Consider the following 14,908-nt stretch of genomic DNA (forward strand, 5'->3'; position numbering starts at 1 on the left):
AAGTATATGTTAATATTTCATGTAGCATCAGATGTCTGAAGAAAACAACTTTTTAACCAGTTCATTGTACAGGTTACTTTATAATTGCCTGGCCTGGGAAATTGCCCTAAGTCCTAACAATTAAAACACTTCAACTATTCTTTCTCAATACTTTTTGAAAAATTTGTTTGTAGGCAAAAGTCAAGTTAATTTTGAACAAAAAGGATGAATTATGTCATACATTTTTCTTTTTAAGGTTGGATATTTTGTTATGTATATTTAAAACTTAAAAGACAGAACAATAGCTCTATGTGAAGTGCTAAAACTCATCTAAAATATTAGACTGTATTAATAAAATATGTCTTTTGGCCACAAAAATACCTTCCGACTACAAAAGTACAGTATGAAGAAAACCTTACTGATTGTCACACTGTTTGACAAGGTTTTTCCAAGTATTTATTCCTTTTACAATTTTGAGCTCACATAATATTTTTCTTATCACTAATCCTTTGGAAACAAAACAATCTGTGACACCATCTAGAGAAGGATTTTTTGCACGTTTTACAGAGTAATAAATCGAGACTAATAAATCACATTATCTGCACGTGAGCTAAATCTTTCTGACCTTTCTGAGCATTCTTTCAGTCTTCAAACCAAAAAAAAAAAAAAAAAAACTCCAGTGAAACTGTAACCATTGTTCAACAAAATATCTTTCATACATTTCATTTAGCATTGAGATAAGCTTTAGAAATAGAAATTTAGTGTTGCAAACTTCAAGCTCTAGCAAAGCATACCAAATTAAATAATATGGGTAATTATAAATCTTAGTTTCAACTCAGGAGGAAATATAGTGAGAATATCCCTGTTTTGAATTTTGTTTTCCTTTGCCAGATAATTTTTTAAAAGTCTTGACTTTTTGTACCATATTAAAATAAGTGAATTGTACAAGTCTGTGGCTTTGAATTTGGTTAATCTAAAAGTTATGAATGATTTAATATTGCTATACTCAAAAAACAAATGTATTTTACAATTTGGTTGACTCTTGTTTTCAGTGGTAATTAGAAGATTAACATTATTTTTATATTTGTCTAATTTTAAAACCTATAATTTTATAATCTCAAGAAGAAACTGAATTGGTACATACTAAAAATATGTTTTCCTTAATTCCATTTATTACTTTATCTTTCATAGAATGATTTTGCTAAATGAAATGAAGAAAAATTTAAAATAACAAGCAAATAAAAATCTTTAAAGTTGTTAATACACATGCTCATGTTTATTAAAAACATGTTACATTAATAAAATATTATTTATTTGCTTACTGTTTATTTAATTAACTATGAATTGCTTTTGCTTTATTACATATTTGCTTAATGATGGTTCACAATCTCTGGCTATTGAGTTTTCTAAAAGATATGTTATTTTCTTCCTTCCAAGTGCTCTTTCTACTCTAAGTAACCAAGTAAATTTTTAAGTTCTTCATGAATATGAATGTACCAAAGCACTTGTTTGAGTAACATGAAAATCATTTTTTAAAACAGGAAAAGCAGGAAATAGATTTGATATATTTGTTGAAAACATATCTCATTTCACGGAGAGTGCAAATATATTTTCAGAGACATACATTTATGTTTTTACCCTGTTTAATATAAAGAGTCCATTCATCTGTATCTGGGGGTCATGTTTGGCTAAAACGTAATGGTAACATGAATAATCAAAAGTGAGAATTTCAGCTATATTCTCAACAGAAATTTTACTTATCCAACTGTATTTTAAAATAAATAAAATCTTTTCCAGTATTTCTCCTCCTTCAAGTAGCAAAATACATATTTACTATCAGGAGGCAGTAATTTATGCCAGGTGATTATTAGTGATACAGATTTCATTTACTTTCTGATTATGTAATTGGGTTTGTTATGAAGTTTTTATCATTTCAAAAATTTCTCATAAGGTAAACAACATTTTTCAAAAAATTCACAAGGGAATACTGAAACAATCATAACTTTTAGCCATTTGGCTTCCTAATTTTGATCTTACTAATTTTAGATAAAGCACAACTAAAATAGCCAATTAGTTATGAAAACATCTATATGATTTATTTAGATGCTAAATTATTAGTAAAAATGTTCATGATTTTTCATAGTCTTTTTTTTTTTTTAACAATTAATAGTAGGGATCCTATAACCTAAATTTCTTTTGAAAGGATACACTCTGTTCCAGGGAACAAAAGACATTATTTCACCTTCCCTTAATTATCCAGGATATTACTATTGCATGTTTTGAGTAACAATCATTACTATACCACAGCATCAGTACAGGCAGGGAAACCATTAAGGAAAAACATCTTCTCTCCTCTAAAAGTCAGTTTTCAGAATAAATCCCTGAGATAAAAGAAAAAGCATAGGAAACTAAGTTTAACAATTCTTTCCAGCCTCTGGAAAAACTTTCCCCACTTGTTCATACTGTGCCTCTAACTTGATAGCACCTCCAACATTCCCACAGCCCTGCTGGGAAGCACCCCACTCCAGTTCTCTTCACACAGGTCCTCACAGAAGCAGGGGCTTATGATCAGTTTAATCACCAAACACTGGAACTATCACATCTTAAGAAGTGAGCTACACCAAAAAAGTGTTTCCAAGGGCTGAAGGTGTGGCTCAGTGGCAAAGCACTTGCCTAGCATGTGCATGGCCCTGCGTTCATTGCCCAGCACTGAAATCAATCAATCAATCAATCAAAGTGAGGTTTTTCTAGAATAACTCTAAATGGTAGCCCTTCTTAGCAAGAAAACTGATTCCAGATTCTGCTTTCTACATTCACAAAACAAAACATTACTGGAGGCCTTTCAATTAGTCAAGTTTCAGATCAATGGTTTTTCAAAAATGCATTGTTTGTTGGTAAAATTCTCATAGAAGTATAGCATTCTAATTGTAACAGAATTAGAAAGCATATGATCCATTATCTCACTTTTTAATTGAGGAGCAGAGAAGAAGACTAGTGTAACTAGTGCAAGGCCACAGTTACTCAGTGGGTGACCATGAGCAGAACCTTGCTTTCCAGTGCACTCTCCATTCATGAAAATTTTCCAAGCAAGCAATACACTAAGATCTTATTTTTCCAGTATACACATATAAAGTTCTTTCTATACATCTGGAAGCTCAATGATGCAGAATCTACTAATAATCCTGTTGAACAGTTAATAAATCTAAGGTGTAAAGACAATTAACTGCCAAGTCACAAACTCAAAAATGGTGGAACCAGAACTCAAATTCAGTAATCCCAGTTCTAGAACCATTTTTATTATTCAGTTTATATACAGTACTGCCTCTCCATCACCCTAGTAACACCATTCATTACCAACTACTTGGAAATACAGACATCACCTATAGGCTATGTAATTTTCCACTTTGAAGTTTATTTTTCCTGTTTATTCTCAATGTCTATTTACAAAAAGCTTACTCTCTTATCACATTCCTTTAAAATTTTTAAAATAATATCTTTCCACCACTGGAATGAATCTGACCTAATTTTCCTATGTACATATATGAATATACCACAGTGAATCTCACCTTCATGTATATCCAAAAGACACTAATTAAAAAAGAAAAAAAAATACAAGTAAATAGCAGAAAGATCAGTCAAAGAAGGAAGGGACCTAGGGGAGGGGGAAGGGGAGCAAAAAGGGTACTGAATTAGAGAAAAATACATCCCATACTTTTATTTTAACTATGTCAAAATGAATCCTACTGTTGCCTATAACTAAAAAGAACCAATACAAAAATAAATAGCTGTAAAGAAAAAAAAAACTATGTGGCTTCCTGAACCAGTTTCTACCCCTAAATTTTATGAGACTATTATATTCTATACATATCAAAAAACATTGCAACCTAAGTAATCCTACAATGTCTTAAAGACCAAGAAAACTAGTAAAAATGATGTAGTAAGGCAGTACTCCATTCACTTAACTGTGATATTATCCTCAGAGACCTTAATAACAGAAACATAGACTAACCGTACAGACTTCAAATAAATTCCCAAGACTTATAGAAGTTACCCACTGTTGAAGTTCAACAACTTCATTAATTTTGTGGAGATTTACGAGTTAAAAGATTTTTTCTGATTCTACTGGGAATAGGGTGTGAGGAGCAAGAATGTTTCATTCTGTCTGGAAAACAATGCTACTCAGAGGGCTTCAGAGTAGAGAGAGCATGAAAAACTCTTATTCTCTTCATTTTAATCTTATCACAGAATAAGAAAATGGTCCTTCGATTTTTCTTAGCACATCCAAGATTTTTACAGTGTATACAATGCACACTGATGATTATGCATTCTATGACTCCATGTATCAATATCTATATAATCACTTATGAATTCTTACACATGACTTCATATCATAATAATCTCCTATGTTAAATTAAATGGATACATTGGAAATTGAATAAATACAAGATTATTTGTGACCAGGAAGTCCTATGCTTACCTATTAATACACATCATCAATGTATAAATTGCTATAAATGGGCATTTATTATTGGGAGTGCATCTGCTTCCCTGTTGTCTTTCTTGCAAAATAATTTGCAGCTGTTGGTGCATCAGCATTACAGCACTTGCTAACCTAACTCCTACTCTAAAGTTCTTTCCACAGAAGTGGAGTTACTTACAGAAAGAAGATAGCTTAGTCCCGCTGGGCACATAAGCTACTATCAATGTGCAATATTTTTTTGTTACTAAGACAAAATAAGAACTTAATTTATTAAACAAGGGTGGCTTAACATTACTTAACTCTGCATCTTATGTTTCAAATCTTTTTGTCTGTGGATCAGGAACCTGAATTTCCAATTCTAAGCACACCTGCAATGCACATGCCTAACCACAGAACACAGAAGAGAACACTTATTATATTGAAGAGCAATGCACTAGAATAAGAGAAAAAAATCATCTGGTTTCTAAAGTTTCCATGATGTAAGGAAATCCAGAAATAATTGTCTGGCATGAAATAAAGGCAGTTGCAATGAAAAGATTAAGTCAGTAAATCATAATGGTTTTTATTCTCTATTCCTAGTAAGTAAGGCACATAATAATCCTTGGAAGTCAAAACATCCTAGAATTATGGATAGTTTTGAAGAAGTCCTGCTTGTCATTGCCAAGTATGAGCATTGCATAAATGTAAGCTCTTGCTACCACAAAGGGATCATACTTTTTAAGCCTAAGTTGTTATATATGGACAAATCTGGGTACTCAAGTCAAGCAGAAGTCATAAAAAAGAAATGTCCAAAGTCTGTATCTGTAGTCTTGATTGGTACTGGGGTGGAATGGATGGGTTTTAACTTTAATGTGCTTTCTAGAAAGCTCTGAGATCAGTCCTGATTGAAATATGTTTGACAGTCCCTAAACTGAATCTTTAATTTCAGTGCTTCTTGCCAATGTTTGCTGTCTGCTGGTCTCCAGCTTCTTTGGAGGCATTCTTATTGTTGTGATACCTCATGAAGCTAATGGACAATCTATATGTACACAGGACTCATCCTGACCAGTCCTTGCATCTGTCTGCTTTCTTTACCACTAAGCTCTGGTAATTGACTATGGCATCTTATGCAGAGAGAAACATTAGATTCTCAGCAGTGACCCTGACTCAAAAATGTGCAGAACACTATAGATGTAAGTAAATATTAAAATTAGTATCTGAGAATTACACTACAGCTGGTTCAGATAAGTTAAAATTAATAACTATTCTGGATATAAAGATTTAAGAATATAAGGTTACATTTTTCTTATATTAATTCAGATAATCAATAGGGTGTCAATGACATCCAGGAAATGTGGCACACACTTGTGGGCAGTGAGTGGGAAGAAATTCCACAGATTTTGGAACAATTGATTAGCCATTGAAAGAAAAGTCAATTTCAAGTTTTTTTCCAAGTTTGTGTTTGGAGGGGCGGTAAAAGCAGAGGTGGTAAATGGATGTATTACTATAGAATTAGAGGAAATAACTTAAAATGGTTCCATTACATAGTACATGAAGGTAGAATTATATAGCAGATGAAGGTAGAAAGTATATTATATTTACTGCTTTTAGATTGTTGTGGTGTTACAAAATTATGAATACAATAACGTTAACTACATCATAACTATTTATAAAATGTTTATTACTTTAGTAAAACTTTTTTCTTATAACTCTATTAAGATATCAAAGAAAATTAATTGGGACACATCTTAAGCTTTATATCTAAAATGAATTTGATGATATATCTATGTAAAATTTTTAGCTATTATTTAAACATCAAATGTTTATTTCAAATTGTTAAAAATTTATGGAATATAATAAATCCTTTTATGTACCACCTTCTATGAAAAAGAAATTATTGAACCACAAAGATTTATATTTTCAACATAGTTCAAGAAACATCTTTGACATCATTAAATACAAAGATTTATTCTTATTTTGATATCACCACCAAGGATAAAGGAAATAAAAGTATTTTATTTATATACTATCGGAATATTTGTTCGTTTTCAACATAAGAAATATATTCAGTGTCAAATGGATAGACAAAATGATCAGATACAAACTATTCACTTATTGTGTTCATTTCATGTAGGTCTACAGGGGTCCCTGTGTGGTCCACTCTCTCATACCAAGACTTGGATAGATGAGTAATAAAAAGAGCACAGATGTTAAAATACCACTGTGTTTCCTGGTAGATCTGGATATGGTAGCTGAGCCCCAGAAGCAGGCCTACTAAGCATCCTGACTGCAACCAACCATTGCAACCCCCCCCACCCCCGCATCCTCCTCCCACCACCAACACACATACACCAACCAGGTTTGGGGTTTGAGGAATGAACCAGTAAAAATACACTGGAATGCATAAGACTCCTCAGGGAGGCAGCTGCTGCCACAAAGCAGGGCAGAGTCATTCTGGACATGCCCAATTATACTTTCCACACATGACTCCTCCAGGAGTAATGAGAGGCTGGAGCTCCCTTCGCAGAGAGGAGCCAGGTTTCTCTGGACACACCATACTCTTATTTTTCTTATTTGTTTTGATTTCATTACCTGAGTCCCCTGTGCCACTCTCTAAAACAGTCCATATGCGATTAACAATGAATCAAAATCCATTTCATTTTAATTATAACTTCCAAAAGACAGAGTATAAACTTTAACACCTTAACACCTTTAACTACTTCCAGCAAGGGGAAACTTTGTTCACCCTAAGAGCGGGGGCTCTTGGGGAAACACACAATTTCAAGCTTGCCAAAGAGTGCCAGATTGAAGGAAATTCTTGACACAGAATATTATAATAAAATTCTAGCATATTATTTTAAGGAATGCTAATGGCAAGATATTTCAATGATAAAAGTGAAATGGTTGGCTTTCTGAAATTAATTCAAAAAGAGAAGCCAACATACCTGTGGAGGTGCCTCATGGTAGAAGGGACACTGCAGTGGCAGATGCAGGCCTAGCACCTGCCTAACCCAGCATGAATCCTCTACTCGTTACCTCTCTGACTGGCACACCTGGACACTGAAGTCCTTCAGCAGTTTTATACGCCCACACCCTAGGAAGGGCAGCAGGATACCGAGATGGAGAACATCAGATTGAACTGTTCCAGGCCCATTTCTCAGGTCAGCTCTTATAACCGCCTGAGCTTGGAACTTAAAATATCCTCACAAACTCAGTCGCTTACCTTTATGACAACAATACTACCCCTCTAATGAGGCTGTCATAGAAGAAGATAATAGGTGTACCTCTGTGGGTGTACACAATTATACCCACCATAAGTGCATGCATATATATATATCTTATGAAAACATATGCAGTGTATAGAACCTTAGAATATACCTAGATATAGAAGTGGTAGCTATTAGAGTAGTAAGATTACTGTATTTGATATATCATAGATGCTGCTATTTAATAGATGAACTGTTGGAATCAAGAACAGCAGTTGTTTTCATAATTCCAGACAACAGACCATAATAAGCAAAGCTCCAAGTGCTCTTCAATTAGGTCTTATGTGTGTATGATAAAACCAGTTGGGACCAGGGCATTTTTCCATTCTGCACTTGCTATTTAGACCAAAGTCATTCTCATAAGGCGGCTACTACTCACAAGACAGTATTTCAGAGATACCTGAAGTTCCTTGTTTGTATGCTGATTGTCTACTTCACCCGAAGAAAGAAAATTAGCAATTAACTATCTTCCTTCCAGTAGGGCTTGGTCCAAAATTAAATATTTAGTCACATTTTAAGTTTTTATCCCTGAAAGAAGTCTGAGCTGCCTTGTGGGAAAAAAATATTGTATAAAGATGCATTATTATTCCCCAGAAGAAAAAGAGATCATAAAAAGCCACTTGGAGTAACAAAACAAAACTATGACTGATTCATTACTTTGGTGCTATTTGTTCTTCTATGTTTTCAAAACTATATAATTACCTCATTGTGAACCTCATGAAGAGAGGTTAGCATTCTCCATAGGAACTTCCATCTCAGGTTTTTTTCTTTGTTCACACCTTTAGGACATGAAAAGTGTCCCTGAGCACATTTTCTTGATATTTTCTTCTTTCTTGACTTTTAAGAAACACTACCTCTCGGTTTTTCTCCTTATTTTTCTTTATTATTGTCATCTCTGGTTACTTTTTCTTTCTTTTCCCCTAAATTTTTCTGTTCCCTGTAGTTTAGCTCAGAAGTCTTCCTACTTTTTCCCCCATATCCTTTCCCTTTGGCATTTCAACAAATTCATAGTTTCAGTTCCATTTTCCATGGGAATAACTCCCAAATCTAAGTCTCAACTCCTGACATCTGGCCATGCACCAGCTCTGAACTTGAAGCCACCAGTAGACAAAACAATCTGATTTTCCTCTGATCCCCAAAACCTTCTCTCCCCAGGTGTTTCCCATTTCAGTGAAGGGCAGTTACTCCCTCCCTCCTAGGAGTTGAAGTCCTCCTTCTCTCAACCCCACAAAGCTCTTCTGTGCTCCCCTCCTCTCCACTTGGGCTCTCAGGAGTTATGTTCTGGTTTTCAATTTTTCTCACCCAGCCTTTTTGTTCCTCCCTTCTGATTCTTCTTTTCTAACCTTCTTCCCCACCACTGTCAAATTAGTATTTGTACAATGAACCACAGATAATTTCCATCTATACACAAAATGTAAAAAGAATAAAATAAAAATGAATTAGGTGTCCATCAAACCTCCAAACATCTAAACTTGAACGCCAATCTCCTCAACTACTGGACACTATTTCTGGGTTTTATTTTTCTTCAATACTATCTACAAATAGCTATGTTAAAGGAGAATATCTGCAAGTATCTCGCTTTTTAAAAATGATTTTATGAGCACATTATAGTTATACATAATAGTTGGGTTTATTGTGATATACTCACATATGCATGGAATTTAATTCGCCTTATGCATGTCTTTGGTTTCTCACTACTGTTCTCTGTATATGCTCTTTCCTTTACCATGATAATAGAAATGTTAATGATCAACTCGTTCCTAGATGTGTTTGTGCCAATCATTTATTCATTCTACTGAGATTTATTATCACTCCTACAGCTTTATATGACCTTCAAAAGAATCTCAATGCTTTTGTTATTTTCCTCTAACATACATTATTTTGAATTTCATTTGAATACTTTTCAACACTGTCACAGCTAATCTTATTCATAAGCCCAAGTTCTACCTTGTATGTATTAAAGATATTTATAAAAACCAGTAGAACTTTGAATACAAAAGAGAAATAAGGTGTAACCCAAACAGTCAGAAAATCACAGAATCCTGACAAGGGACATTCAGTATCCTCAGATCCAAACTCTGACCTTGCAAGAACCCGTTGGTAGCACCCTGGCCACAAAAATTTCTAGCTGCTACTGATGTTCCAAAGACAGGAAGCTCATGACTCTGGGGACTAGGACATTCCACTGTTGGCAGCTCTTATTGTTAGAAAGTTCTTCCTTATTCTGGGCCAAGACATACTTCCTGGCAACTTGTCCTCCTTACCTCCAACTCCAGTTCTACAGAGATGGGCTTCTCTCATTTCTGAAGATAGGGGTAGTAGGACCATTAGCATTTGCAAATATTCTTCTTTATTTCATGGGATATAGGGTGATATAGATAGTCTGGATTCTCTAGCTACTAATAACAGTGATGTATGTCTATTATGTTTGGCAACACAGGACCACCACCCCCTGCCTTTTTTAAACCACTTTCTTCCTTAGCCAAAATCACTGTAATTCTTTGTTTCTTCCATGAAATATTAATATTCTTTCTAGCTTCCTCCCTTAATTTTTTCTTCCATCATTTTTGTCTAGGAATTTCATATTTCCTTTATTGACCATATTGTTAGAATTTCAGATTGAACTGTCATACATTAGGGCTCACCTTGGAAACATCTTGAAATTTCCACAGAACAGACTGACAAACCCATTCAACATGAGTTATTGAAAACCCACTTTCCTACCCAGGTCAATATCCAATGTCATGAAGCTCACCTCCAGCAAACACCATTCATTCACCTAAGTACCAGCCCTTGTAAAATATTTTACTCTCCAAATCTATTTGAGTTCAGAGGAATGGCAGAGTGAACAAGACAGGACTGAGACAGACAGCCTGAAATTAAGTCCCTCCCTGACACTAAGTCCCAGTGTCATGAAGGGCAAATCAGTTCATTTCTCTGGACTTAATTCCCTCAACTCTCAACAATAACAAACTGCAATGCACCAGACACTTATTGCATTGTTTCATCCTTGTCCCAGAGTGACACAGATATTACTGGCCTCTTCCTCAAATGACGAGACCATTAGGCACTGCTTCCAAATTCCCAGAGCTTGCAATGTAAAGAGGGATGAAGGTGAGATTACTCCTCCAGTCAGCCTGACCACAACACCCGCTCTTCAGTACACCACACATTAAAATGAAGCAGGCCACCTAACTAACAGTCAAGATCATATGATTTTAAGGACACAAACACCTGGGAATAGGAAAGTGGTTCAGAGGAGACAGTTCTGACAAAATAAGAAATATGCTTGGTGATGATTTAAATAAGTCAGTGCACAGTGTTCTTTCTAATGATCTGGGTCTTCCATGTTGTACAAAGTTGTTCCCCTGGTCTCTTTGGTAATTGATAAGTGAAATATTGACCAACAAACTTAAGGAAGAAAAGAATTTAGCACTCTTTCAGTCAAGTCTTTATCATATATTCTCTCTGCTCTGAAATCTGAGCAAGACAGGATCATACTCTTCCACTGGCTAGTGGATGCCCATGACCATCTCCACTCTCTAGCTTTTCAAACAGCTCAAACATCTCTTAGTTCGTAAGGTGGCCAGTATTTTGACACTCACTCGGCTTCCTAGTGAAGCTCCGTAGAGTGATACCTGTATAGTATACTGCTACTGCCACAGGTTCAACTACCTAAGCTACTGGACAGAAACCCTCCCCTGGAAGGTTCTAGAACTTCTGGGCTACTATTCCTGCCATGATACTTCAGCCCATATTATGTTCCTTGTTTCTTTGAGAGACTGGAGGATCAAGGAAATTCTCACTAATTTAAAACCCACAAGTAAACAAACTAGATATATATAAAGCAAACGTAATCATCTTTTATCTCTCTCGCTAAAGCTATCATTCTTGGCTCAGTAAATAATAACATTTTATGTCCACACAACATCCAAGGCCCACAGCAAGATTTATAAGGAAAGGAAATCATTTCCTAGAGAAACTGCCTTGGAATGAGGTGGCTCATTATCTGAGCCAGCAGAATGTCAACTCTGCTTAACCCAGACTTCCTTCACAAAATCGGCAAAAAACATCCTGGTTAAAAACATTCTGGGTTTAGTGGAGAACAGAGAGCCAATTAAGGTCAGCAAGCCAAGGGTTTATAAAATTTCCTTTTATTAAAAATAACGAAATTTCTGTACTTATGTAATGGCATCTACGAATTACATATAATTAAGTTTCTTTGTGAATAAATTAGAAGATAGCTCACTTAATATTCTAGGACATTTTACCTACCCCTGTCTATGCCGGTGATATAGCCTCTGCTGAAGAAGTTCAGTTTTTAAGTCTTTCACAGGAATTGGAACCTATCAAATGCTATCAAGATATGATATTTTAAAGAAATCAACAGTACTTGACTTCCCACACTGTGGTACTAAATTCTGTTCCATCTACTTTAAGAAGAATTGCGTGCTGTGCTGTATTCACATGTGCTTTCTCTTTTTGTGAAATACTGATGATGTTTATTTTAGGTTTGGCATTTTATTCTGAAGACCTGAAGATCTTATTTAATTGTTCCATTATAAAGTTCTTACGACCACAAAATGCCAATACAGTTCTGAATTACAGAAACAGTTAACTCTCTTGATGTAATATTTTTTCACATCTCATTAAAAAACGGCTTGACAACTAGACAAAAAAGCTAACATGAAAGCATGCCAAATTCCACAAGCTGTGAATTAGGATGATTAGTTAATGGGGAGGGGGTTGGAGGTGGTGACACATATTTTCCTACTTAGTCACAATATAGTAAAAATAGAAGAGCAGTTTACCTCCCCCTCCCAAAAGGAGAGACAGCGAGAGGAAAAGGCAATAGTTTCCATCAACTATTCTGTTCCATTAACTTGGCATAATGCTAATCGATATTGTTGCTTTTAAAAAAAATGTTTTCATATACCAATCTATAGCTACATTCTGTAAATACCACTGCATTTCAGGACTATTTTCCATCAAGGAAAACAAAGAAAGACCAGGTTAACCACATGGCTGAAAAGCTTTCTCTGGCTTTCTTTTCAGAGGGTCTTGTCACTGTTCCCACTGCTTTTTCATCACACAGCATGAAGACTACACCGGAAGCACTGTTCAGTAACAGAGGGATCTCTTTTCATTTCTGACTCTGCAAGATGAGATCACAGAAAGTCTCACACAAAGCACATGGGCTGCAGGACATGTTTCACTGGGCCTAAAAAGACACAGCCCTCTTCACTGGATCTTTTCTTTGAACTACACACTTTCAATGAGCCATAAGATTCGGTGGGGAGGGGCAGGGATGGGAGAAGCAAAAGCCTGTGCAGTGTATCCATCTTCTCAGAACTAGAGGAGCCCGATGGCAAAGGTCAGACCTTAGTGGGGAAACTCTAAGGAGTCCAAGACAATTGGAAAACACTAGTTTGATAGTTTTTTTTTTTTTCTCTCTCTCTCTTTTCCACCGAATACCCTGCTATGTTCCATAGAATATGTCACTCACAGCCATTTCTGATCTGAACTCCAACTTTCAGGTAAAGATAATTTCTGTTTCTGAGCTCCCACAGCAAAACTGTTGATCTATCCCAGTTTTACAAATGAAGCTTTAAGATTTTTGGAAAACAATTTTGAGTTTTTTTTACATGAGCAATAACCTATGCACTATAAATACTGGGCAGTAGTTCTTTTGTTTAATAAATTGAAAATGATTTTTCAAGCTGGAAAGAACATGTTTTTAGACTCCTAAATTGGAAATGGAAAAAGTAAGTTGTAAATTCCTCCTCCTCAAAACCCCAAATTAATGACAGTTAGAGGAAAAAAAGCATAGAAAATATTTTCAAGTTGCAGCCCACTAAACACATTCAGTAATCCAAGGTTAAAGTAAATCACATCTGTCTTCCTAAGCACACTTTATTTATTTCCCTGAAAGGAAAGACAAGGTATCAAAATCCTAACACATCATCCATTTCATAACTCGGAAAAGGACATAGAAATCTTGAAACAAAAAAAAATGGATCTGATGACCTGGTCTATTACATTGAGGGTTAGAGGAAGCCCTTGTCTTAATATGATTTTGATGATTAATGAATGGCATTACCATATTTACTCCCATATCTTTCTGGCTTGCATAAACCTCTTTGGCTAAGAATACAATGAAGGAAAAAAAATATTTTCACCACCTAATTCTTAACTGTCCCCCCTTGTTGTTGTGCTTTTAAAATAATCATAGTGGCAAATTAAAAATACAGTGAAGAGGGGCAGCCCAGAGTGAAGAGTGGGGTTCCTCCTAGGATAGGTGGCAGAGGTTGCATGACTACTATCATCCCACCACACTTGGGCAAACTAGGGAGAGGACCAGGAGATAGCTTGTCAAATGAAGTGAATGAGAAAACTTCAGTGCAAAAACACTTATTCCCTACATACAGGTGCTTCCACTGACCCTTTTTATTTTTTGGGTGGGGATGGGTTTAGCAGGGATTGAACTCAGGGCACTCGACCACTGAGCCACATCCCCAGCCCTCTTTTGTATTTTATTTAGAGACAGGGTCTCACTGAGTTGCTTGGAGCCTCACTTTTGCTGAGGCTGGCTTTGAACTTGTCATCCTCCTGCATCAGCCCCTGAGCTGCTGGGATTACAGGCATGCACCACCACGCCCAGGCCACTGACCCTTTTGTGTTATTCACAAACAAGCAATGATTCCATAGGAGCTCTTCCTATAAATAATGGTTTTTCATTGAAGGAAAAAGGAAATGCAACAAAATGTATATTAAATTATTAAATTCATTTTGTGAGGATTTTTAGGAGACTGGTAATATCATAAATTAATAAGAATAGAGGCAAAAGGTTGCAGATGATTGACATGTAATAATTTCCTTTCAAAAGTAAAAAGTGTATAGGATAAAAAGAGGAAAATCACTTTCAAATGATGGTGTTGCATACATATTCTCTTTATGGTTGATTTTAATAAATTATTTATTAAGATGAAATTGCAAACATTTAGGAAGAAACATAGCTTGTTAATGAGCCATGGACATTACATGCTACACCTGGAACATCTTCTAAATTGGTTGTTTCCCCAAAAGTTCATATTTAAGGTCTTTGGCTGAAACTTAAAATACCAGTTTCCCAAACAATATTTACTCATTCACTGAGTAAATCATGGTGTAGAATAATGACAATAATTTTAGCTATCGTATCATA

The 14,908-nt window shown here is 35.3% G+C and overlaps 1 protein-coding gene across 3 annotated transcripts in view; it reads right to left on the reverse strand.

Annotated features, from left to right (window-relative positions):
- Nucleotides 1–14,908, reverse strand: part of Adgrg6 (adhesion G protein-coupled receptor G6) — a 126,018-nt gene that overhangs the window by 90,236 nt on the left and 20,874 nt on the right. The window lies entirely within an intron of this gene.

The sequence above is a fragment of the Callospermophilus lateralis genome, chromosome 6 (genome assembly GCF_048772815.1).
Source record: "Callospermophilus lateralis isolate mCalLat2 chromosome 6, mCalLat2.hap1, whole genome shotgun sequence".
Lineage (NCBI taxonomy): Eukaryota > Metazoa > Chordata > Mammalia > Rodentia > Sciuridae > Callospermophilus > Callospermophilus lateralis.